The sequence below is a fragment of the Cynocephalus volans genome, chromosome 11, assembly GCF_027409185.1.
Source record: "Cynocephalus volans isolate mCynVol1 chromosome 11, mCynVol1.pri, whole genome shotgun sequence".
In the NCBI taxonomy this organism is placed as follows: domain Eukaryota; kingdom Metazoa; phylum Chordata; class Mammalia; order Dermoptera; family Cynocephalidae; genus Cynocephalus; species Cynocephalus volans.
The window spans coordinates 4122127-4147028 of NC_084470.1; the positions used below are offsets into that span (position 1 = coordinate 4122127).

At 44.3% G+C, this 24902-nt stretch overlaps 1 protein-coding gene across 2 annotated transcripts in view; it reads right to left on the minus strand.

Annotated features, from left to right (window-relative positions):
* The window catches only part of ELMO1 (engulfment and cell motility 1), a 549163-nt gene extending 536975 nt beyond the window's left edge, over window positions 1–12188 (minus strand). Inside the window, exon 1 of one of the 2 annotated variants that reach the window (XM_063113910.1) lies at window positions 11950–12188. The gene's annotated coding sequence lies outside the window, so the exon portion shown is untranslated. Of the gene's footprint in view, window positions 1–11769; window positions 11848–11949 lie in introns of those variants that run through there. The other variant, XM_063113909.1, reaches the window with a different exon arrangement.
* Window positions 12189–24902: the final 12714 nt, after the last annotated feature.

Sequence of the window (24902 nt, forward strand, 5' to 3'; positions counted from 1 at the left end):
TCTGATCACATCACTCCCTTGGGTACAACTTCAGTGACTTCCCATTTCTCTTCTGCAGGCCCGGACCCGTGGTTCCAATCAGCCTTCCTCCCCGTCTAATCCAGGGCTCCCTGCCCCAGGCACTCTGGTCTGCGTCCGCAACATCCAGGGTCTGCTCTTCAACCTACTCATCTGCAGGGACGTTTCTCTGTCCCCAGTAAAATCCTTCCACCTTCTTCCCCAACCTCCCTAACCACATTAATCCCCTCCCATTTAGGCCTTCCTAGCATCAGGACTTTTCCCCTACAGCCCTAAGCAGAACTTAAGAGCCACGTCTATTTGTGTGATCCTTTGATTAATACACGTTTCCTCCACTGTGTATAAGCAGTCCATGGAATGGGCAACAGGTCTATTTTTTCTTCTAGGAAGGAGGCTTACCATTGTTTATGTATCACCTAGCACACCACATGGTACACAGCAGGTGCTCAATAAATATTCGTGAATGAACAAATAAAGAGTATTTCCAAATCAAATGCTGGAGGCAAATATGGACCCAAGGCAGCAAGTAAGAATTTAAAATACACTCTGATCCCTCTCCTGAAAGTTAAGGGATCCAGTATCTTTTCAACATTAAAACTTCTCTTATGCTATTTCTCTGGGTCTTGCTCTTATCTGGTAATGAAAAATTACCTTAGGGTAACCTGTTCGTTGGCTGAAAGAGAGATGTTGAAATAAAAGCAAACCTGGGGTTTTCGGGACTTCTGTTTGCATGACCTCATAGGTCTTACCATTCTCAGGCACGGGCACCGAGTTGGACTGCACACATTCATACGCTAGAATTGTTAGCAGCACATTGAAAAGATTCAAAATGGCTAGAAACAAGTCGGCAATAATTACAAGACAATGTCTACTACAGTGGACAGATGTCTTGGGCAGGGGTACATAAAGGTGTCCGCCTGCTCCCTCTTTCCGCCCTCCTGCAGGCAGTGGGCTGCAGCCAGTAACGGATGGCATGCCGTTGCTGCCATCCTGCACCACGTGGCATGCCCCTCAACACGCCTTTTAATGCAATGGGTTTGACTGAGACAAAAATGAACCTCAGTAATTGACGGAAACTTGGCACCAGGAGAGTGTACCATATGGTATGCTGCAGAAAAGAGGGTTTGGTTTTGGATCTAACCTGATGTCAAGCAGCCAGCCTCTCTGACACCTGCATTCCCTCATCTGTAAAACGGGTATAAAGTCAGTTAATATATTTGCAATCACTTTTAAACTGATATATATTTTGGTACAGATATAATTCTCCAGTGATTTACTGTAAACCCGTATTTCACTACATAAATCTTTTCATGCATCTTTGAACATATATTTAACATTGGATCTATTTAAAGTTACACATGGATCCTGATATATAGAAAGAGACATTGCTACACAATTGATAGTCTGCTTAGTAAATGAAAAGAACATGACTAGAAATTGTATACACTAAAGACAGTGTGCAATTTGCTGGGCCCAATCGGGTTTCCATACAGTAACTAGCTAAGTGGCTTTTCAGGACTATTGCAATGGAGCTGGGAGGCAGGACCCAAACTGTACTACTTTCAAAGCACAGGTTTGGAGAAGCAGCTTCCATGGGCAACATCGTTGTCTCACACCCATACTCTGTCCATGGCATTTTAGTGTCTACACGAGGTTTACCTCTTATCGATCCACTCCATAAAAGCCATTACTAAGCGACTATTCGTGGGTATATGAGCTACCGCTTAATGAGCTGGCGATCCCCTAAGCTAGTTGCTGCCTTCCTGAAGAATCATAAAGTAGAAAAGGCACCCAAACAAACTGGCAATAGCCTGAGAGATTGAGTAGAAATGGCAGGAGGTGGCTTCTACTTAGGTGGCCATAAAATGAATTGTCTGACTCAGGAAACTTTTGAAAGTGAAAGTAGGTACAATTAATTATGCAGGGACAACAGAGCTGTGCTGGGTCAGTACATCTGGGACTATAATCATCTTCCTTTTATTTTTCTATTTTTATTCCCAGAGTAATTTCTAATCTGGTCGATAGCCTGAGGAACTGGCTTAGATCAAAGAAGAAAAATTAACATTTTACAGCCACTCACCTACCAATGAACATTTCAATGGTCCCCACATACTAGAGGGTTCCAAATGATTCAAAAAGAGAGGTTTGCAAAATTTTATTAGAACCACTGAGCCTCCTTTACGTGCTACATAATCATATGAAACCCAGTTCAACTGAATTAAGTTCCTGCCAATTGCTCTTCCACTAACACTCCAACTGCGGTTTCTCATAGGGCTCCTGACCACACTTGGGCAGATGCAAAGAGCTCCAAAATGCTGGAGTCAAGGAAAGAAAAAGAGCCCCAATCTGCACACTCCATCCTCTCTCCCCAAAGTAAAATAATAATAAAGTGAAACAGTAAAACCCCAGGTTAGTTCAAATTGCACCGAGGATAGACATCTATTTACAAGGGTTTTATTTGAGTATCCCGAATTGTTGGCATGTTTCATTATGTCAGTTCTTTTAATTCACAATCGATCATAATTTATCCTGACCTGTATTTCAGCTGTTTTCTTCTCCTTTGTTTTTGAAGAAAAGATGTATAAAGCAAACTAACAGTCCAGTCAAGATTTTTTGGAGGAATTACTTAGGCCACTCAAAGAGAATAAAATAATAAATGTGTGTTTTTAAATGATTTTAGCAAGATATTTTAATAAAAACACTGAATAGGAACTATTGACTTAGTAATAGTAACATCAATAATAACAGCAGATCCAACCCCATGCATCTGGGCAGCCTGCTCAAGACCATTATTACACTGACAATCTCAGCAGCTCCTCCCTAGCAGTGCTCCACATAAGGACTCATATTACCTCCATTTGAAACATGTGGAAACTGAGGTTGAGAAGAGTACGCTTACCCCAAGTCCCCCACCTGGTATGTTCAAAAAGAGGCTTAAACCCTCAATTAACAAGTATGCATTTATTTAGCTTTCAACCACAAAAACTCCTTTTTCCTTTTCCCTAAATCCAATCATTTGCCAGATCTTTCTCTTTTTTGTCAATGTCTATAGGTGGACAGCGTTGAGTCCATGCCCTCTGCTCGGGTGGGGCTGGCATCCAGCTGGGAGGTCTCAGATTGGAAGTTGGGAGCAGGGAGCAACCTGTTTCACGTTGCATTTACCTAGCAAGGGCACTGCTCTATTTATTTATTCACCTGACCAAGGTCCTGTGTTTATTTGGGTAGGCCTGGAAAGGAGGAGCTTACAGCCCCCCGTCTTTCCTCAGCACCTCCTGCCTGTTTACCATCTAATCTATCCTCCAGGTTGCCTTGGGACTCAGAGTTCTCACTGAATTCCAATTGTGTTTTTTCCTAACCTAAAATCCTTTGGCTTTCCTTTCCACTCAATCCAAATGCCCAGCTCCTAGCAGAGCTCGCACAGAAGCCCCCTTCCAGACTTTCTTTACCACCTTGATTGCTGTATTCTTGGACACATTATGTTCTCCTTTTAATACTCAGCTTCCCAGATCTTTCTCAAAAGCCACTTCCTTTGTGAACTCCATCCTCTGGTGATCTGCAAACACTCTAAACATACCCTTATCACACTCAGTCATGACTCTCTCTATGCAGCCCACCCTACCCCGGGGCTCCGCATACAAAGTGCCTCATCTAGAGAACATAAAATGCACTCAGAAGGGCTGCTGGGGCCGACCCAGTGCTGCACTTGGGAGAGTGCGCTCCCGCCGCGGGTTCGGATCCTATATAGGAATGGCCAGTGCGCTCACTGGCTGAGCGTGGTGCCGCCGGTCACAAAAAAGACAAAAAAAAAAAAAAAAAAAAAAGAAGGGCTGCTGACTGGCCGACTCAATGAATGAAGGAACAGAGCATCAGGATGGGTGCTGCAAGCAGCAATGGTTCAATTTGAAGATATTTATATGCTTTTTAAGTGTGAGCTCCATGGTTCTTTTAAAAAATACTGCGATTAATAGATAAAACTTTATTGAGCTTCTCTCATATAAATCCAGGCAAATGTTTCTCAAAAAACCTCAATTGAAGAATGGATAGTAGTTGAGTCAATAGTCCTCATGAGTCAGAGTCACTTCCTGGCAGTGGAGCAAGTCTAGAGATGATGGAGACATATTCATTCCTTGATAAACGTTTTGATTTAATGTTATTTGTGCTGATTTGCTGTAAAAGTAACAAGCACTGGAGAAAATAGGATTTAGCTGCTGATATAATTGTTCCTTTGTTTCTAAAGATTTTTCATTATTCCGGAAAGCTGCATGGATGTGCGTGTGTATGTATGTATGTATGTGTGTGTGTGTGTCTTTCTCACACACGTAACATGTGCAACACACATTTATTAGTTAGTATATGAAAGAATCAATCCCATTCTCTAAAACCCAAATTTTTGAGTGGTGGTCACTTACCAGAGAGTGGCTCACAGTTAGAGTAACTAGGGCATGGGTCCTTATAATATCAAGGAAATGGTGGGACTGGGTGGGGTGGGGGAAGCAAGAGTCAAGTAAAAACCAGCCTTACTGAGTGTTATTGGAATTCACTCTTCACTCGGCCAAAAATGTGCAATTTGACCAAAACCCCTCCACTAACTCTACCTCCCAAGCCACATGCCTTCAGAGGGCCAAGGGTAAAGCCAGCTGTGGCTGTGCTCTTGGGTTAAAGAGCCCAAAAACAGGGGAAAAAGTTATTTTGAAATGCATTACACTTCAGAATTAAGGGTAATTGTGTGTAGCAGTCTGGAAAATACAGCTCATTCCGTACTACTCAGACACTGAATCTCACTGCCCCAAACACTAGCGCTCTAAATGCAATTTCAAACTGGAAAAAAAAAAAAAAAGACACAAAGGGCGGAAGGAAGGGTGGAAGGCTGCTATAGGGCTGTTGACTTACGAGAAGGCTGCTGCCTTGGGGAGATGTAGCTAGCATACAACCCAGCAATACTGCTACACTGCTATGCCACTGGCTGCTGCTCTGGACTGACACAGCAGCCCAACAGAGAAGGGAAATAAAAGGTTGACAGATAATTACGTAAGAAATAAATGTGGCAAGATTAGGACAGAAATCTAATGGACAAAGTGGGAAGGACTTCACATAAAGCAGTGCCTTTAAAGCCTCTCCCTGACCTGCTACAGTGTCCTGGTCACATTAATGGAATATCAATATCCATTACTGCCCAACTAGCCAGGGTGGATTCGACCAGCAAAGGAGGAGGCACTTCACTCAGTTAACTCATTCCCACGCAGACATCTCCTTTCTCTTGTGACCCAGGCCTCGGAACAAGCCATGCTGAGTTTTCCTACCACCTCCCCTTGCATTTACCGTTTGCCCAGATGCAAAGGTTACCATTAATGCAGTAACCAATGGTCAGAATCCAAAACCTTAATAGGAAACTGAGACATAAGCTCACTAGTTACAGTTTTCTTCAGCCACAGGATGTCAGGAAGAAACACACATGAAACAAACTTGAAAACCATTCAGGGCAGGAAGACTCCAGCAATATAGGAGTGAAGGACTAGAGAGCAAATGTGGAGAACTGGAGGGACCACATGAACACAAGGGTGAGCCCCACCTGTGAACACCCCCCTTAGACTCCAAACCACCAGTGAGTAGAGAACGGGTGCATTTACCACTGCTGTCGAAAGTCTAGACCTCCTGATAACACACAACTGGCTTATACAAAAATACAAGCAGTGGTTCTCAAAGGGTGTGGTGGGGTGGTCCCTGACAGGACAATCTGCAATGCCTGGAGACATTTTTAGTTGTCATAGCTGAGTGGTGCTACTGTCATCAAGTGAATAGAGGCCAAGCAAGCAAGTCAACACCCTACAATGCCAGGACAGCCCCCACAATGAAGAATTATCCAGCTCAAAATGTCAACAGCATTGAGGCTGAGACCACCTGGAATAAAGGGTTGGCAAAATGAGCAAAAAAGTAGCCTGCAGGTAGAAAAGAATGGCACAGTAGCTCGGCTTTGCCCAAGGGAGAAACCATCCTGGTTAAAGGACACCAGTCTCTGGTTCCCTTAGTTGGTATTAATCTACGGGGCAGGAGAAGTAGAAAAAATTATGACTGGCTGGAAAGAACTCTAAGTGTGTTCCCCTTGCAATCGGTCCCTCCCAATTGGTTCCATGCTTTTGTCTACACCATGACTCATCCACAGAGAAGAAAGCGCTGGCTAAAAAATGCTTGTCCATTCTCCTTGGCAAATATTGTTGTCAGTTTTGATTAATAAATTGCATTCTGGCTCACATGCTTCAGTATCATGAGCTTGGTTAATGGGCATACTGTTCCTGAGATGGAAGGATCCACTGATTCTTGTCGAGGCTAAGAAGATCGACTTTTGAATGAGATTTCCAAGGGGAGGAATCAACTCTGAACACTTTGGCTTCGGTGGTAGCAGAGACATCTCTGGATGTCATGGCAACACAAGCACATTCTTCTGAACCAAGGCCATTTCTAGCAACGTACAGGAGTGAAAAGCCTCCCTGGAAGCCACTGCAACATAGCTTGACATGAGGGTCCTGGGCTCATGGATCAGGAAATCCAGGGGAACCAACAAGAGAAGGAATTAACAAGCACAGGCATCATTGTGCAGAGAAAAGAAATGGCAATAGAAAGAGAATCAGAAAAGTTGGGTTTACGGCTCAGATCCACTCTCCAAATACCCATGACATTTCATTCCTCCAAGCCACATCCATAAAACGGGGTAACAATGCTATGCTGATTATTCTCCTTCATTTCCAAGACAGCATCCTGGGAGGAGGGGTGGCAGCCCATGGAGGAAAATGTCACATTGATCCTATGACTCCAACTCCACAGAAGCAGTGCTTAATAAGGGCTTACCTGGCCTTCCTTTCCTCAAGCCACTGCTCCTTAACCAGAAGTGCAACCTATCCAACATACAGCAGTCCTAGAGTCAAGCAAGCAGTGCATTTCCAGTGTTCTACTAAAAAAAGGTTTTGTCCCCTGTAAAAACAAAAAAATGTTTTGTTCCCTACATTAACTTTTAAAACTAAAATAGCCCAAACTGTAGCCTCAATTCCTAAAATTGAAGTTCCAATAATAATCTTGCTCAGATTCTGGAAATCAGTGTTTGTGAGGGACCAGAACACTGAGAATCAATCATCTCCTTCTATTTATACATGTGACTAATTTCTCTACTCAGCACTATGCCAGGTTGTTGCTGCGGCTGATTCTGTTTGATGAGCTAGTATTCCTTCTCCCACACGTATTCCTATCTGAGACCTAATGTTCACCCCACTTTAGGCCAGTGACAAAATTCTGCTCAACTGTACCTGCACTTACCTCGTGAAAGGTTAGGACACATAGTGTTAAGGCACACGTAGTTAATTTAATAGATCATGATATGGCTTTGCAGGCTTCTGGCTGATATTGGTTAAGTCCTAATTGTTAATACTCAGACAACCTATGTTATCCAGGGAACTGAACAGGGCAACCAGTGTGTGCACTGTGTATGCAGCCTGGCTTTGCCGAGCCTAAAAGGTCTGTGCTGGCACATTTGAAGGCTTTTGTGGGTGACACACATCACAGGACCCACACCCTGTGTGGATGGCCAGCCTTCACAATCCTTATATCTTGGACAGTGCTGAAGTTCTCAGCCTTTGCCTTTCTTCTTTGGATATCCAAACCCAAGCCTAGGTCAGCTAAAGTGCTTAATATAATCATGCATCACAGCAGCATGGCTGCCACCAGAAGAGATCAGGATTATCTTTGCAAACCTCTAAAAGTAATTAAAATCATGCATGTGGGGAATACTAGGAATAAAATATGAAAGGAAAGTCAAGCAGAATAAATTTCCAAAGATCTCAAAACCTCTAAACTAAAACTTGGCAAGGAAAGAGCATATTTTGTCGATTTTATTCTAAGTAAGGTTGAAGAGTTACTGTGGATAGATCCATGCCTTTGAATCTCTAAAGTGAAGAAAATGTCTCTCGGGTTTCTAGTTCCTCCAGGTTGGCACATGAGGGCCTAGCACAATGTCACATTCTAGAAACAGTAGCCTTTTGAAAAGTTAAGTCAATGGCTGACACTTTTACTGCATCTGGTTCAACATTTGGAAGTAGAATCTCTTGCGGAGGATTAAACCAATGGCATTTTGTAAAGGGAGGACAGCTAGATATTTCTTAAAGTATGGACCTCTGGATCATCTTCATCAGAATCACTGGAAAGTTGGTTAAAAACGTAGATTCCTAGAGCCTCCAGAATTACTAAAACAGGCTTTTTAAAATCACGAATATATTGAGAGATATATTTGACATTAAGATTTGGTGTCTGTTGAGTGAAACATTCTATTTTCCATGGCACTCTCTTCTATTTCACATTTTAAACTGCTGGTCTCAACCTCATGACATATGACCTCATGGGTGCAACCCTAAGCTTCAAAAACACTAGCCTGGCTGCCTAGAAGGAAGCAGGGCTGGGGCGCACAGTTGGCAGCACACACTTCAGCAGCGTGACACATGGAGGGCTCAGCCATTTCCCACCTTCTCCTAATTCAGCAGAATGGCTTAGAAACCAAACTATCTCCTTAAAAGTGGTTGCAGCTTCAGCAACAAACCTTCGTGGTGCCCACTGTCTTAGATCTGGACAGGAAATGTTACCTCACAGGAGTGATCACCTCCAAGCCTTCAGCATTAGGCAAGAGGATGCAGTAAGCAGAGTGTGTGCTCAGCAGGGCTCCTTGCCACCGCCACACCCCTGCCACATCCTCTGGGCGAGGGCTTCAAAGCTCTCCCTTCCCCCACTTCTCCCCACCCACTCACACCAAACACCCAAAGGGGGAAAATTACCTTAAAACACTCAAGTATTGTCTTATCTTCAGTACTGTAATTTTTTAAATCTCATGACTTAGCAGCACTTGTAGAAAACCCACTTCTGTTTTCTTCTTTTCACTTTTCTTCCTTTAGTCATTTCTCATCTCTCCTCTCCTGCACTGGACACCCAGCTACTCTTTCTGCATCCTATCCTCTGCCTTCACTTCCACCTTCAGGGACAGTGGAATGGGATACACTGGATGTCTCTCATGTCACTCTGCTTTCACTAATGCCCTTGCTTCTACGGGAGTGTTTCTTTGACTAAAAGCAGCACAGGCTTCGAAAAGTCTTTCTCCAAGGAGAGTAATCATACGCCAGATCTGGAGTGGTTATGTTAGTAATTAAGTGTATTGGTTTGCTACTCTCCCAAGGAATCACCTCTCTGCTCCTTTCTCCAGTCTGAAATTCTAATGGAGGAGTCTACTCAAGGCAGAAAGGAGTCTGAAAGAAGAGCGGCTGGGTATGGGGGAGAGGACAAGGGGAGAAAAAGCAAAAGCCTGTTACTAGGGCTTCTCACTTGCTACTGACGTTGCAACATTTTCCTGGTTTCCCCTGGTGGGCCTCTCCCAACATAGGCATCTCTCATTCAGTCAGTCAACAAACATTTACACCTAGGACCTGCTAAGAATCACTCTAGGTTCTGGAGATGTAAATAAGACAAGGTCATTGCCCTCCTGGAACTTCCATTCTAATGGGAGAGACAGACAATAATCAAATAAACAAATGAATATATAATACCAGGGGGTAATAAGTGCTAAGAGAAAAAATTGAGCAACATAAGAGGACCAGGGAGTTCCTGGGTGCTATTTTATGTGGGGTAGTCAGGGAAGGCTGTGCAAGCTGACAACAGGGCAGAAACCCGAAGGCAGCAAGGGAGTGAGCCATGTAGACATAGGCGAAAGCTTCTCCTGCAGAAGGAAGGGTGTGTGCAAAGGCCCTGGGGAGAGAACTCGGTGAAAAGAAAGTACGGCAGTCACGGTGGCTGCAGTCAGCAAGCATGGTGTGTATGGGGACACGGCCATCATTAGGACCACCCATCCTGCAGCCCTGTGCCTGCCCCAGGTGCTGAGATTCCCCAGACTCCTTCTGGGCCTGCCTCCCAGACTGCTCCTCCCTGGCACTTACCAAGCTTTTAGTTGCTCGGTTCCCTTCTTTCCTGACACACCCCACCCCATTTACTGTCCCCACAGAGCCCCAGAGCTCAAGGTATTTCCCTCACAATTTACCAGTCCATCTAACTAAAAAAAGAAACAAAAAATAAAAACACCTGTGAATGTAGTAGGAAAGAGGGCAACATGCACACTTAACCACAGCCTACAAGAGACAGGAAATGTACCATAGGAAAGAGTAGAGGTTCAAAAGGTCAGCCATAAATTTTTTTTTTAAAGTCTGCTGTGTGCTTGCAGGAAATCTGGCCTTCTGACATAAGATGCCCAGTTCTGTAGATTGGGGGACAATAACCCTTGAACCAACCTTGGGAAGTATGTATGGAGGTGAGAGCTTATGAAAAACCATGAGCAGAGGAGGCCCTTAATAATAACTGCAGCCAGCTTTTGCAATCGAACAGCCAACAGGAGTGTGGGATTAGGTCCCTCTAGTTCCCAAAGTTGCTCTCAAAGATTTGGTATATAAATACAGGTCATTAATTCCTTTTATTTTGTAAAAGATAAAAACATTCAAATTCTTCCACAGCCCCACCCACCCCATCCCCAAGCCTTTGCCTCTAGAGGCACAACCCCGTCTTGAGTTTTCCGAACTCTTCACCCTCAGGAATTAAGTGCGCATCATTCATGGCCAGCGGTGTGGGGATGCCCACGGTCCAGGCATGGGCATCGTAAAATATGCTCAGTGAGTCTCGGGAGCTGTCCAGAGGCCCCTGGATGGTCACTCCGGGGACCCGAGCCCTGTAGCTTCAGGTCCAAGCAGGTCCTGCAGCCAACAACCCCCGCCCCAGCTGCCAACTTCAAAAGGCCCCCTGGCGGGAGAGGGTCACTTGGCGGGGAGTGCCAGGCTGCCGAACCCCCTGCGGTGCCCCCCACCCCACGCGCGCCCCCTCGCGCGCCCCCTCGCGCGCGCCCGCGGCCCAGCTCGGACTTCCCAGCCCCACACGCGCGCGCACGCCCGGGCCGGCTGAGGTCTGCATTTCCTCTTCCTCGCAGCCGCCCCCTCGGCTCCGATTCCAGGGACCCCGGCGCTCCGCCGCCCCCTGGTCTGAAGGCGCGCTCGGTGTGTCCCCTCTCCGACGCCGGGATCTCCATCGAATCCCCCAGCCGCCTTTCCCGGTCCCAGCGGGGACCTCGGCGAATGCCCGGGTGGAGGGTATTTCCTAACAATCGCCCCCGCCGGCTGCCAGCTGCCCAACCCGCCCCCTCCCGCCTCTCCGGACCCCCCATCCCTCCAGCCCATCCCCGCCCCCTCCCGGGACGCGCTCACCCGCCGGGGGATTCCCTCCCATCCGCGAGTGCCGGGGGGACCCCGGAGCCCCAGCCGCCCGCCGCGTCTCGGCTCGGCGCCCCCCGACCTCCGGCCCCACCAATCCAGACTCCGAGCTCCCAGCGCCAGCGCCCGCGCGTCCGCAGCGCAGCCCTCCGGCGCCCCCCTCCAGCCGACCCGGGTCGAGGCGTCTCCGCGGGCTGCTGCCGGGCCCCGGCCCCGCGCTCCATCCCCGGGCGCAGCTCGCCTCCCGCCGGCCCCCTCCGCCCAGACGTCCCCAACTGCAGGGCGCCCCGACGCGCCCGCAGCCCTCGCCCCGCCCGAGCGCGGCGCCCCCGGGGAGGAAACCAAAGTGTCTCGGCGGCGCCCCGAGCCCCCCCGGAGCAGGACGCCTCCTCCTCCCGGCCCCGGCCCCGGTCCCCTCCCCGGCCGCGCTGAGGTCAGCGAGTCGGGGCGCGGCGCCAGCTCAGGAAACTTTACGAACCTGCCGGGGTCGCAGGACAGCGGTGGCGGCGACGGCGAGGGTTCCCAGCGAGCAGAGCGCCGGCCACCCGCGACCGCTGAAGGCGAGGCCGGGGGCTGTGTCGCCCCGCTCGGGGCCGCGGCGGTGGCGGTGGCCGTGCCTCTATCCCGTGCCCATCCTCGCCCGAGCGCACGCACTTACAGTCCGGGTCGGCCGCTGCGCCGCCGGCTGCGCTGCTCTCACTTCCTCTTCCTTCCTCCTGCTGGCCACAGACACATTCTGCATCTGCGAGGCATCCCGAGATCAGCCACCAACTCTCCTCCCGAGCGGACGCTGCGGAGTTGTCGCCGGCGTCGCCGCCGCCCCCGGCACCTGCGCCCGGACACGCGTGGCTGGCGCGTTCGCCTCCCACCCGCGCCCCGGTGCCGGCCCGGTACACTTTGCTGGGGGGGGAGGGGGGACAGTGCCCACGACTTTTTGAAGTCCCCTTACGGGCAATGTCACACACTGTGTACGCCTTAGGTTTGCTATAAATAATGCGTGCAGAGCATGACTTCCCCGATGAGCTCACACACGGCGCTTTGCAGGCACTAATTAACTCCGTCACCCTCACAGCGCCACCTCCGGGAGGCCGAAGGCGCGTGGCATCTTTTTATATGTTTTCATTTTTTTGCAATTGGTTTGGGATTTTGAGGGGAAACTTCTGTGGGCTGCTTTAAAGCTACTTTAAGAGGCTACTGCGTTTGTTTTGACGCTATGCTTCTGCGCTTGGACAGCGTGGCAAAAATAACAACAGAACCTGCCCCCACCCCCGTCCCCGCAAGTCACCTACGCATTTACCGACCCTGTGACTTAAACTGCAAGATGTATTTCTAATCAATTAAGCCAGGGACTCCCTAATTTTGCATAACATTGCCTAAAGCAAAATATCTGCCCCCAGCTTGGTATTTAGGATAAATTATTCAATTCATGCAACCTGCTTCAGTCATTTTCAAAGCAAAAACCAGACAAGTTAAACTTCCAGCCTAGCTGGAAGAAGGGAAAAGACAGTTGCTGGGAGATTGCAGGAGAAACACCTGTCCTTTGGGAATTCAGAAATCTCTACATTGGCTCTCCTGGAAAAGGCAAAGGCAGTTGCTATGCATTCCCTTCTACCTGGCAAAGGAGGTAAGCTGGGGACGGAGAGGCATCAGAACCTGAGGTGGAAGCAAAGCTCCCCTTGAAGATTCCAAATCCCCCAGATTTAAAGGAGATTTAAATTTTAACCTTTGAAGGCTGTCCATTAATAGACAAGAGCTACAAGATGCTGTTGGGCACTTGACATGTGTCTTGAGATGTTCGGTAAGTGTAAAACAGGCACAGCATTTAGCATGAAAAACAATGTAAAATGGTTTGTAAATTATTTTTATATTGACTACATTGTGTCAGTAAACAATAATAGTTTAGTGATAATGAGACAATTGGGTTAATGGATTGGGTTAAGATACAAATATGTGTGTATTTAAAATTAATTTCACTGGTTTCTTTTTACATTTTTTTTTTAATGTGGCTGCTAGAAAATGTAAGATTACACATAAGGCTCTCATAAGTGGCTCACATTATTTTTCTAATAAACAGCCCTGATCTCACCCCTTGTTATATGCATAACTCTGGGAGGCAGTATTAGCAGCAGGAATGCCTGAGTCTAGATGGTTATAAGCCAGTAACTTAAAGCAGGGTATTTCCAGAAAAGTAACTTAACTTCTCTATTTCTTTGTCTATAAAACAGTAATGGCGTAATAATAAGTCAACAGGGCAATTATTAAATGAGGTCGTTAAATGAGCAGTCAGTAAATGAAGACTTTACTAAGGATGCTATGGGATGCTTGTAGTAATAAGTATTAATTTGATCTACAACTTTCAATCATGAGCACTCAGTAAATGCGAGCTGTCATAATTGTCCCCTCTTTGCACAGCAATTAGACAAATCCACTTCCTTGTAACCTTTGGTCCCAGTCCTGCCCTCCGCAGTCAACATGGAGTAAGTCACATCCTTCCTTCATGGAATAAACTTTCAGATCTTTGAAGATAGCCCTCAGGCTCTACCTAAACATTTTCTTCTGAGGATTAAACATTCTCAGTTACTCTAACTCCTCTTCATGTGATATGGTTTCAAAATCCCTCTTCTCTTAGCCATCTTCCCTTTGAAGGACACCTGTCTCTGCCCTTTAATAAAATTGTCATATAGATCAATTAACTAACTAACCATTAAGAAACACAATTAATACGGCCTGAGCTCTTGTCTTTTTTTTTTTTTTTTTTCAAATACTGTTTGAAAACAAAATGTGTTTCAAATGTCACTGTTGATCCAAAAGCAAAGAGGAGACTGGAAATTATTTATGTTACTGTTAGGCTATACAGGGCTCAGAAAGTTGGTCTTTGGGACAAAAGCCCCTGGTGCACCTTCTCTAAGTGTCCTTGGATTTGATTCAGGCATCCATTATCTCCCCTGTTCAAAGATTAGGTAAAAATGTTAGGATGCTACATGACACCCCACTAAGGGGCTCCCTTCACCATGACAGAGAACAACATTCTTTAGCTTACTGGTTCATTCAGTTATTAGTAACCTTCTTAAATGTGCAATTGCCAAACCTCATTTTTCTATTGTATTCATAAAGACATCTTAGAGGTGTTGTTAAGTGCCTGAGAGAAATCCACCTTCAACCTGGGTGATGCTGGTGGTCAGCAGTGGGCACGATACAGTGGACAGTGTGGTGTTGTCATGTATAAGGGCTCCATCTCTGGACCTAGTTGTTGGGTATAAATCCCAGCATTGCCATTTACTAGCTGTGTTACCCTATGCAAATTACTCAGCTCATGGGATTACAACCATAACCTACCTAGTAGGGTTGCATGAGGATTAAATGAGTTAATGCATATAATGCTCTTAGAAGGGGACTTGGCACATGGAAACAATAAATGTTAGCTTAGCTATTGTTATTATCAACAGCAGTCCTCTCTAATTGACAAGTCATATGAACAGATTCCAAAAAAAGAGCAACATTCTCTCCCTCTTTTCGCATATCAGTTTCTACCCATCTTAGAGGGAAAGAGCTAGCATTACTGTCTTTTTTCAGTTCCTGGTCAGAGCTTGGGCCACTTGATCATCAGGTCACACATTATCGGAGGGGAGGGCCATTTTATGGTAAGGAAAAGAACCCAAGTGCAGCCCTGCATTTGTACTTGCAGTAAGCCGACCTGGGCAGAGCCTGGCCTCTCTGTGCAGATGGGCCAGCCTCACTAACATCTCAAGTGGTTAGAGAGGTGGACTCAGGATCCCCTTAGTCCTCTCGGGACTAAGACCACACATCTTAGTTTCAGGATAAGTAGGAGATAACAGGGTAGGGACAGATGGCTACGAGAGGATACTCACTGAATCCTCAAGTCTAAACTCATTTCCCAACCATGCTTTCACAAGGGAGCTTTCCCATGTTGGTAGATGGAGAGATGTTTGGGGAGTTTCCCACATTTAAATACCTTGATTCTGTGTTTTCCAGATCTTTAGCCTTCCTTGTCTGTAGAGAACTACGGGTGAGTGGGAGCTTATCAAAATGTCACCATGAAACCCAAAACTGCAAAAATGGCTTGTTGTATTTTTAATCAATGATGACTCATGTTGATCAACTCTTTCCTTTCCAAGTGCTCACAAATATGCATTTCTAATTCATTAAAAAAAAAAAAAAAAAAAAAAAACACTTGTTGGACTCTAAATGGTCCCTATGCATTTAATAATATATACATGTAGCAATATGCTTCAGAATTCTGCCCCAAGTCAGCACCAAGCTCCTTGGTCTATAGCTTAACAAATCTATTCCCTTTTCCTGTGTTAGAATCAGGCTCATGCTGGTTTGCCTCCAGTCTTCAAACTGCTCTGGGGGCAAAGAGAGCGGCCTCAGCTCCAAAAAGACACTATACCAGAGATAATCAGGTCTGGTCTGCGGGCAGACACCTGCAATCCAGAGCCCCTGGGTCAGCCCTGCAGATGAAACAGAGGTCTGCTGGGAAAGGGCATTCTTTCACCCAATCATTCATTAATTCAATGTGCACAAAGGCCTTAAATGTGAGCTTAAGAGAGAAGAGACATCCATTCTAGCTAAGAAGATAGATTTTAAATGAAAATAACAACTAAGGAGTATAATTTTAGGGGAAGGACATAAGTTTGTAATATTGTAAAGGAACAGGGATGCTCTCACATCATCTGTAAGTCAGGAAAAGCCTCCTGGAGAAGCTCAGCTTCAGCTGAGACCTAAAGAGTGAATGAGGTGGTGGTAGCTGTGACAAAGGGGGGAAAGAGAGTGGGTTGGTGATGGGGAAGGGCTCTAAGCAAAAGCGTCACTTTGTATGAAGGTCTATAGAAATCATAGTGTAGGAGGACCCTTAAAATGTCAATTTGGCTGAAATGTGAGAGTATCAAAATTAAACCTAAGAGCAATGGGTAAAATCCAAAACTTGGAAACCTTTGAGAGTCATGTAACAGAATTTGGATATATTAAGAATAATAGGAAAGCAATGAAAAGTTTTTTGTTTTTGTTCTATTTTCCACTAAAATGTTTTAAGGAAAAGATTGTCATGGTCAGTTTTTGTTTCAAAGGTCATCCTACCCTATAGAGAATGGATTAAAGTGGGGACACAAATGCAGGTGGGAAGAATGGTGTCTTAATCTGCTCAGGCTGCCATAATGAAATCCCACAGACTGGGTGTCATAAACAACAGAAATGCATTTTCTCCCAGTTCTCACAGAACTGTCAGGGTGGCAGGATGGTTGGGCTCTAGGGAGGACTCTCTTCCTGGCTTGTAGACAGCTGCTTTCTCTCCGTGTTCTCACATGACAGACAGAAAGAGACCAAGCTTTCTGAAGTCTCATAAGGGCACTAATCCCAGCATGAAGGCCCCACCTTTATGACCTCATCTAAACCTAATTATCTCTCAATGGCCCCATCCCATAGGGGATTAGGGCTTCAGCCTACAAATTTTAAAGGGAGACAGACATTCAGTTCATAACTAACAGGTAGGGAGTTAGTTATGAGGCCAGAAATGATGTGAGCCTAAGTCATGCATTAACTGAGGGTCTGGGGAGAACTAGAGAAATTCAAGTGATATACAGGAGGTAGGACACACAGAACTGATGTTCATCCCAGCAGGGGAGGCTCACAAACTGTAACTACCTTTTGTCTTCCTGCATTAGCCCAACCAAACACTGAACTTGGGTAGCCTTCTTGTACCCTAGGGTCCAACACAATACCATCTACAACATTTGCCCCCAGGTCAAGGACAGGCTCAAGGAATGAAAGTAATGACTCCACTCTTCTTTGACTCTGGATCATTTCTATGACACCATTACCCTGGTTTCATCTCCAGCATGTCCCCATTTCATAGTCATTACATTACTGTCCATTGGTGGAGAACATTCACCCAAAAATGTAAAAATTTATTCTCTGCACCAGCCGCCTCTGCTCCAACCATTCCACCCTACTTTTAAACAAAAGTTATCTTTATGGACTTCCAAATTACCTGTTAGCCAAATGTACTCTCCTGTTTGGAGTTTGGTAGATCTATCAAGACTTTTCAGTTCTATATCCATTGTCTGTCACCACTCATTGTCTGAAGACTAATGGCCAAAGAAACAGCAGTGATTAGTAACTGGAGGAACCACTCCAATGTTACAATAAATGCTTACTAGAGAGTTCACCCAGAGTGAACTCTCTAGTAAGTCTCATCAGAGTGAAATTTGAAAAGTATTTAAATAGCCATGCTTTGAAGTCTGCAGATGTGTAAATCCCAACTCTACTTCTTAATAGCCACTTGACCCTGGACATTACTGTCTTTTTCTCTGAACCTATAAAATAGGGACATTGGGATAATGATACTTCTCTCAAACAGTGCCTAGCACATACTAAGTGCACAAAAAATTGAGCCAATATGAATGTTAACTACTGTGCACTTGTAATGGTTATTGATCTGTTGCATGACAGTCGGGTGAAAGCATCAATATTCTTTGCTCTGTTTTAAAATTTTTTTAAAGAAATGTATGTCTATTTTAAAAAAAAGAAAACACAAAAAATAGTAAATGAAAAGTAAAACTCTTCCCATTCTTATTTTCAGTCCTAGTTACTGGAGACTAACACACTTAAACATTTCTGTTTTGAATTTTTTGGTGATTAATGCTATGTTCTTATAGTTTATACTACTATTTTGTTTTATCAACTTTGTATAGTATCTACAAACTCCCTTCTATGAAAAAATTTTTAAAACTTTTGCTTACTTACCCCTCTTTCTTAATTCTTCTATTATTTCTTAGATGATATCATTATATTTTGTCTTCTTATTGATATATTTTCTGTCCCAGGGACAGTCGGATATCATTCATGTCACCTAACTTTTCTTTCATTCTTTCTATCCCTGTGAATCATTGTTTTGTCCTCTTGGAGAATCCCCTGACTCTTTGAGCTCACTAATTCAGTCTTCATCCTTATCCATTCTTCCTATTGATATAGTGTGCTGGTTATTTATTTATTTATTTATTTACAATCATAATTTAAACTTCTTGATTCTCTAATTGGCACTTTTTTGTAATTACCTCTAGTGGGTGCCATGTACACCACCCAGATCCCCCTTCAGGACGAGAGTGCTCCGTTGTCCAATCACCTATCCCCCACCTCTCCCCACCCCCAGGCTGCTGGGGTGTTGACTGTGCATGCCCTGAGCAGTGCTCCAGAGCATCCCATGACCATGACGTCAGCTGAGGCCTCTGTTGTGACTACATTGCAGGTCACCTGCTTCCTCTGTCTGATACTGCTTCCCTCAGTGCTTCTCAGGTGTGGATCTCCAGGGCACTCCAGAGTCAGCCTCCATGTGCAGACCTCAGTCTCAGTCTCATTCCTGGAAAATCTGGCCTAAAATATCAACTGTTCTTGGTTTACGGATACAACATCCTTTCTTATTCTGTGACGATATTAATGATATTTCTTCCAAATTCTCCTTTTAGTTGCCTATGAGCGCTATTTCTTTAGGTTATAGTTATTCAATTTAAATCCGGTGTCACCTTGGTTGTGTGTTTAACTTTGCATATGTGATTTGCTGTTCACCTGTCATTATGTTCCTATTTTCTGTAACTTGCAACTGGTGATCCTGGGGAAGAGGGAGATGGGCTGACAGGTGGAGGTGCTGGAAGTTTATCTTCAGGGAGTGGAGACCTTCTACCCTCCCACTGGAAGATCAGAGGATACCTGGAGCCTTCCTCTTCAGCTCAGGTGCTCACATGAGGCTGAGGCTTAATGCGTGGCGGGGGTGGGTGGGGGAGAGAAGAGGGGCAGTGGCTCCACAGTTAATCAGCCTGACGAGTGCCCTTGGATGCCCTCCTGCCTTTATGTGTGTTTACGCTGGACTTGGAGCTCCTTTGAACCTAATTGCTTCTGCCTCTGTTGTAATTTTCTGCTTGTGTTTTGAACTGTGGTTTCTTCCCATTTTAATTTTCTCAATATCTGTTCCAGTTTGCTCTCCAAGATTTCTGGTGGCTTTCTTTCTTTCTTTCTAATTTAATTTTTAATTGACATGTTTTAATTGTACATATTTATGGGGCACAGAGTTAAATGTCAATACACGTATACAATGCGTGCTGATCAAATCAAGGTAATTAGCATATTCATCTCAAAACTATCTTTTCTTGTGACGAGAGCATTTGAGCTCTTCTCTTATAGCCATTTGAGAACATACAATACCTAGCCCTACTGTAAAACCACTAGAACTCATTTTTCCTATCTAGCTGTAATTTTGGATTCATTAACCTGCCTCTCCCAACCTATCCCCTCTTCCTTTCTTTTCTTTTCTTTCTTTTTTTTTTCCTTTCTCTCTCTCTCTCCCTTCGTCCCTCCACTGCCTCCCTTTCTTTTCCTAGTGTGGCCACAGAGTCTTCTTTTTATATCTTTTCTTTCATTTCAGGGGGTTTGGGACTAGAGGAGGGATAAATGTATATGCCCAGGACACTATATTTCTAAACTTAGTAATTTTATACTTTCAGTGTTTATTACATGTACAGTCTGCTACTTCTGTCTTGACACATAATAAAAGTTTCTTTATTTTTGTCCATAGGTTGATTCTAAAAATAGAAAATCAGGATTTGTAATATTATAATCATGTAACATTATTCATAGCAGAGTCAAAGAGCATTGCTGGGCTGAAGAGAAGGAATATAAGCCTAAATCATTAAACCTGTCACCTTTGAAGAAGTATGCCTGAAGAGTCAAAAACAGTTAGATTTTCTCTCCTGACATTGTGGCAGTTTACCCAAATTTAGGTATATTTCGATGTATTTCATGGAGGCACCATGGCCTTCTTTATGTTTTGCCTTCCTTGGAGTTTTAAATTGCTGAAACATATTAAAGTCTTCCGTGCTCTTAAAAGTGGAATCCACTTTACTCTTGCAGATATCCTCCATGAAGCCTTCAGATTTTCTGTCCCAATCTGGCTGACTTTCCCACTGTTTGCCTAGGATTTCTTTTATTTACCCTCTGGTCACTCTCCAAAACTCCCTTCTTCCTTAAAGTCCATAACCAAATAATTTTTATTTTCAGAAAGTACAGATAGGAGCTAAACTCTTCTGAGAGTCTGCATGTCTGAAAACACTTTTGTTTTGCAGTTACATTTGATGGGTCGTTTAGTTATAGGCTTTTATACATGGAAGTCTTTTCTGTCAGAACTATTAAAAACATTGCTTCTTCTCACAACCAGGTACTCCACCAGTGCCATGGGGCCCACCCGGGGCCCTGAGGTATGGAGGTGAGAGCCACCAGCAACTAGGTAAAGAGGATGCCAAAAACATCACTTCCATGTGGGTGGCCCACCACAGCCACCACAGTAACCAGGGCTGCTGTGAAAGTGGCTAGATGCCACAATCACCACGCAGGTGGTCCGCCAGCCACTGGAGTGCATTAACACAAAGAGAGTCACCAACAGAGACCAAAGAAAAGAAAAGGATGTCCCTCTCCACAAAGCCCATTCCAGAGACAGAAGAAGCACCTGCTCTGTGATCGTATTGGAGGACCTGGACACACCACTCAGCAGTGGACAGATCATCTAGGCAACATATCAATAGAGGAACCATTACTGTTTCAGAGGGAGAGAAGACATCTAGGGTAATTAGAGGGGTGGGGAGGGAGAGGGGGATGGGGAGAGATTGGACAAGGGGCATAAAGAATAATTATGATTTGTAACAATATATGTACAAGTAATATTGATTTGATCAACACGTCAATGTTGAACCCCCAAAATGTGTATAATTAATTATGATTCAATAAAAATTAGAAAGAAAAAAGAAAACAGCATTCTTTTGTTAGACATTTAGTTTCCAATTTTATGGAAACTTGGAGATTAATATTCTTGTCGATAAATCTCTATTTCTTTACATAACTTTTTAAAAGGTGGAGTTTCGGGATCAAATGCATATACTTTAAAGGAAAATACATTTAAGTTAAACAAACAAACTAAACATTGCTTCCTGTCTTCAGGCTGATGAGAAGTCTGAGGTCCAAGTGATCTTCTTTGTGGTCTGCGTTGTGTGTGTGTGTGTGGCTGTGTGTGTGCGTGTTTTCATTTCTAGAAGTGTTTAGAACCTCCTTCTCATCCGTGGTATTCTGAACTGTTCCATTTGGCACTACATAGGCCTTTTCAATCTAAAGACTTGTCTGTCTTCAGCCTGGAGAAATTTTTGTTTCCCATTTTTAAATTTTATTTTCACCTAATGGTTTTCTATTCTCTTTTCTGGAAGTTCTATTTAAACCAGTGTTGGACCTTCTGCATCAAGTCTGCACATCTACTTTTCTTTCCTTTTTTGCTCTGTGCTGTTGTTCTACATTACCCGCTGACAGCCATTCTGAATTCTTTTAGTATCAGTCATCATGTGTTTGAATATTTCTGATTTTCATAGCAGCACATTTCTCTTTTAAGGACATAAAATCTTCTCAAATGTCTTCTGAGATTTTCATGAAAAGATGTTGGCTGTTGTTAATCTTTTGAATTCTCTTTGTTTCCTGAATCATCTGTTCAGTTGAGGTTCATTTTTTTCTGTTAGCTTTGGTTCTTGTTTCTGGCACTGATGGCTTTCTTTGGTAGTCTAGTGATCCTAGATAATCAGTTTATATCCCCTGATATTTACACCTTTGTATATAGATGGAGTATGTGGGTGTTTTCCGCCATTAGGAAATTCCATTTTTGGGAGGGGGGGTTAGGGAGTAATTGGGTAAGAGACACAAAGAGTAATTACAATTTGTAACGATGAACATGCTAATAATATTGATTTGATCATCACACATTGTACACAAATACTGATAGTCAACTCTGTACCCATAAATATGTGTAAATAAAAATAGTAATCAAAAAATAAAAAGGAAATTCCGTTTTCCCAGCAGGCAGCTCCTCAGAGTGTGGGGACTGTCTGTGAACACTGTGGGTGGAGGATATGGACGGTTGTCTCCTGGGGGTCCACATGCAGAACTGGCCGGCATGCTCCAGTCCCCTCAACTCACTGCCCCCAGCCTCAGGAATGTCAGCAACAAATGTGGAGCCCCAGCCCTTTCCAGGCAAATCTTTCAGTGTCTGCAGACAGCAGCTTTCCATTTGTAACTAAGTGGTAAACAGATGGGTCCCACTGGCCCAGCTCTTCTGTGTCCTGTTCCTATCAGCACATTCCCCGTGACTGCTCCCCAGTCCATTCTTGCTTCCAATGCCTGCAGGCTCTGAGCTGGGAGCCAGCAGGGTTCTCATGACAGGTTTGCTCCTACACCTTTCCAGCAGACTTCTCCTGTGTCTCTTCCAAGTGACAGCTCCCTCCACCCTGTAGACAATCACCAAGATCCTGTCTGTTTTCTACACTACATAAATTCATCAAAGATCTGGACTGTAGTCCTCCCTATCTGTTCTCTCTGTGGTTTCCTACTAATCCCCTTTCATATATCTTTATTGTTATTTCAACAGGATTTGTGGAAGAAGACGAGGAAACCCAAGGGCACAGGCTACCATCTTCAACCAAAACCATCCTTAATTTTCTGAGTCACTTCTGTGTAACTCAGCACCCACTGCTGAGTTGACTGGAAATCCAATCTCAGTCAATTTTACATGTCCGTCACCCCCTCCGTGATTATATGAATGAACTGGAATGTTTACAGGTGACCTCAATGGAAATCTTTGGCTCTGGCTTCATCGTGGCAGAGCTCCAGGTTGAGGGCAGACAGCGCTGCTGCTGTTACCTCTTCACTCTCAGCCACGTGTGGCCATGAGGACCAGTGCTCAGCCTCCATGCAGCCCTGCTTCCCCTCCTTATGGGCAGGACAGATTACCTGGATTCTTCAAAATGTAAATGTTGTGAAGATTTTAAAAATGAAAAAGAAAAGTCAGCAATAAAAAGCAAACAGACGGTCCCAGAGTAAAAGAGATGAAAGACATCAATTACACATGAATAATAGAATAAGTAAGTCTTCATTAGATTCTGATTCAGCGGGGAGAATATACCAAAGTATTATTGAATCAATCGGGAAAACTTACATTTTTATTGGCTATTAGATGATGTTATGGAATTATTATTACTTTTTTAGATTAAAAAATGGTATTGTCTTATGGAGAAGAATGTTCTGATATAAACATATAAATCTATTCTGACAGAATGTTAACAATTCTCGAACCTAGGAGGGTACACAGGCATTTATTAAAATATCCTTTTGACTTTTTTGTATGGTTGAATTTTTTTTCAAAATACAATGTTGGAGAGAAAATTGTGTTTGTTGGAAAGAGTAGTTCTGCATTGTCTTATCAAAAGCTACCTGGGACTTGAGGATTGCCCGTGTTGGCTAGCTGGTGCAGAGTACATGGGCCAAGTCCACGGGATTAATGGATTTCTCCTGGAAGGCACTCTCTCTGAACCTCAGTCTTGTCTACTAGAGTGAGTTGGGACCTACCAGGCTCTTAGGGAGAGCTGCCAGACTCTCTAAGGACAACAGAAGGATGAGTTGAAAATGAATGAACTCTCATGCTGCGTAAAAACTACGTACAGGCAATTATTTAGTTGACTTATGCTTAATTACTCTCCATAAATGCTGTATAGTGAGGCTCTGGTCTTAATTTACACTTTTTTCCCCCATCATTGAGCATTTGGTCTAAGAGTCTGTCTGCAGTTTCTTCTTTATTCATCCTGGTTCTACTGTCTATTGATTTCACTCGTGGCCTTCAGTATTAAGAGGTGAAACACTCCCTTCCTTCTCTCTGGAACTGGATTACTAACTATGATTACTAATAACCTGTAGGTTTCAGGCATATCCTCTCAGAGAACCTCTCATACTCTGGATTTGTAAGGTTGTTTCCTGCGGCATATTTATTCTGCTGTCCCTTGTATTTCTGTAGAAACTAGGTCTGATGAGCTTCGGGTTAAGCATTTTTGGCAAGAGCACTTCATGGGTGATATGGATACTTCACACTGCACCACATTAGGATCAGATGTGTCTCGTCATTGTCAATGTGTCCCACTATGGGTGGCGCTAACCTTAACCAGCCACATGGCAAGATTGTCACTACCACCTAGACCTCTCCAGTGAAAAGGTACATTTTTTCTTAAAAATTAATAAGAAATCTATGGGAAGATACTTTCCACTGTACAAATATCCTATTCTAGACATTCTTTTACCTGGTGATTTTAACATCTACTGATAATTCTCCCTAATTGCAATGTTATTCCAGCTTGCTTGCTATTTACTCTGTTTCCTCAGTTCTGACTTCCAGTAACCAAATCTCACTTCACTCCCACCTCCAGGCCCCCTGGAACTGCTGTTTATTCCTACTCTCAGCTGGCTTTGGGCTGCTGGTTCTTTTGTTTCCTTTCACTCCTACTGTCTCGTTCTCTCTGCTCCAGTTTTCTCCCTGTACAGTCCAGGTAAGTCTGTCTCCTTCAGGAACGAAGGGGATCGGAGCATGCACGTCGTGCTCCAAGGGCTCGTTCCCACCCAGGCCTACCGTTTACTGTATCCGCACTACACACTTTCTGGACATATACAGAGGGCTCTTAGCAGGGCATCAGTGGAAAATATCATGCTGTATTTTGTCATGAAAAGATCTCAAGAAAAGCAAAGAAATTG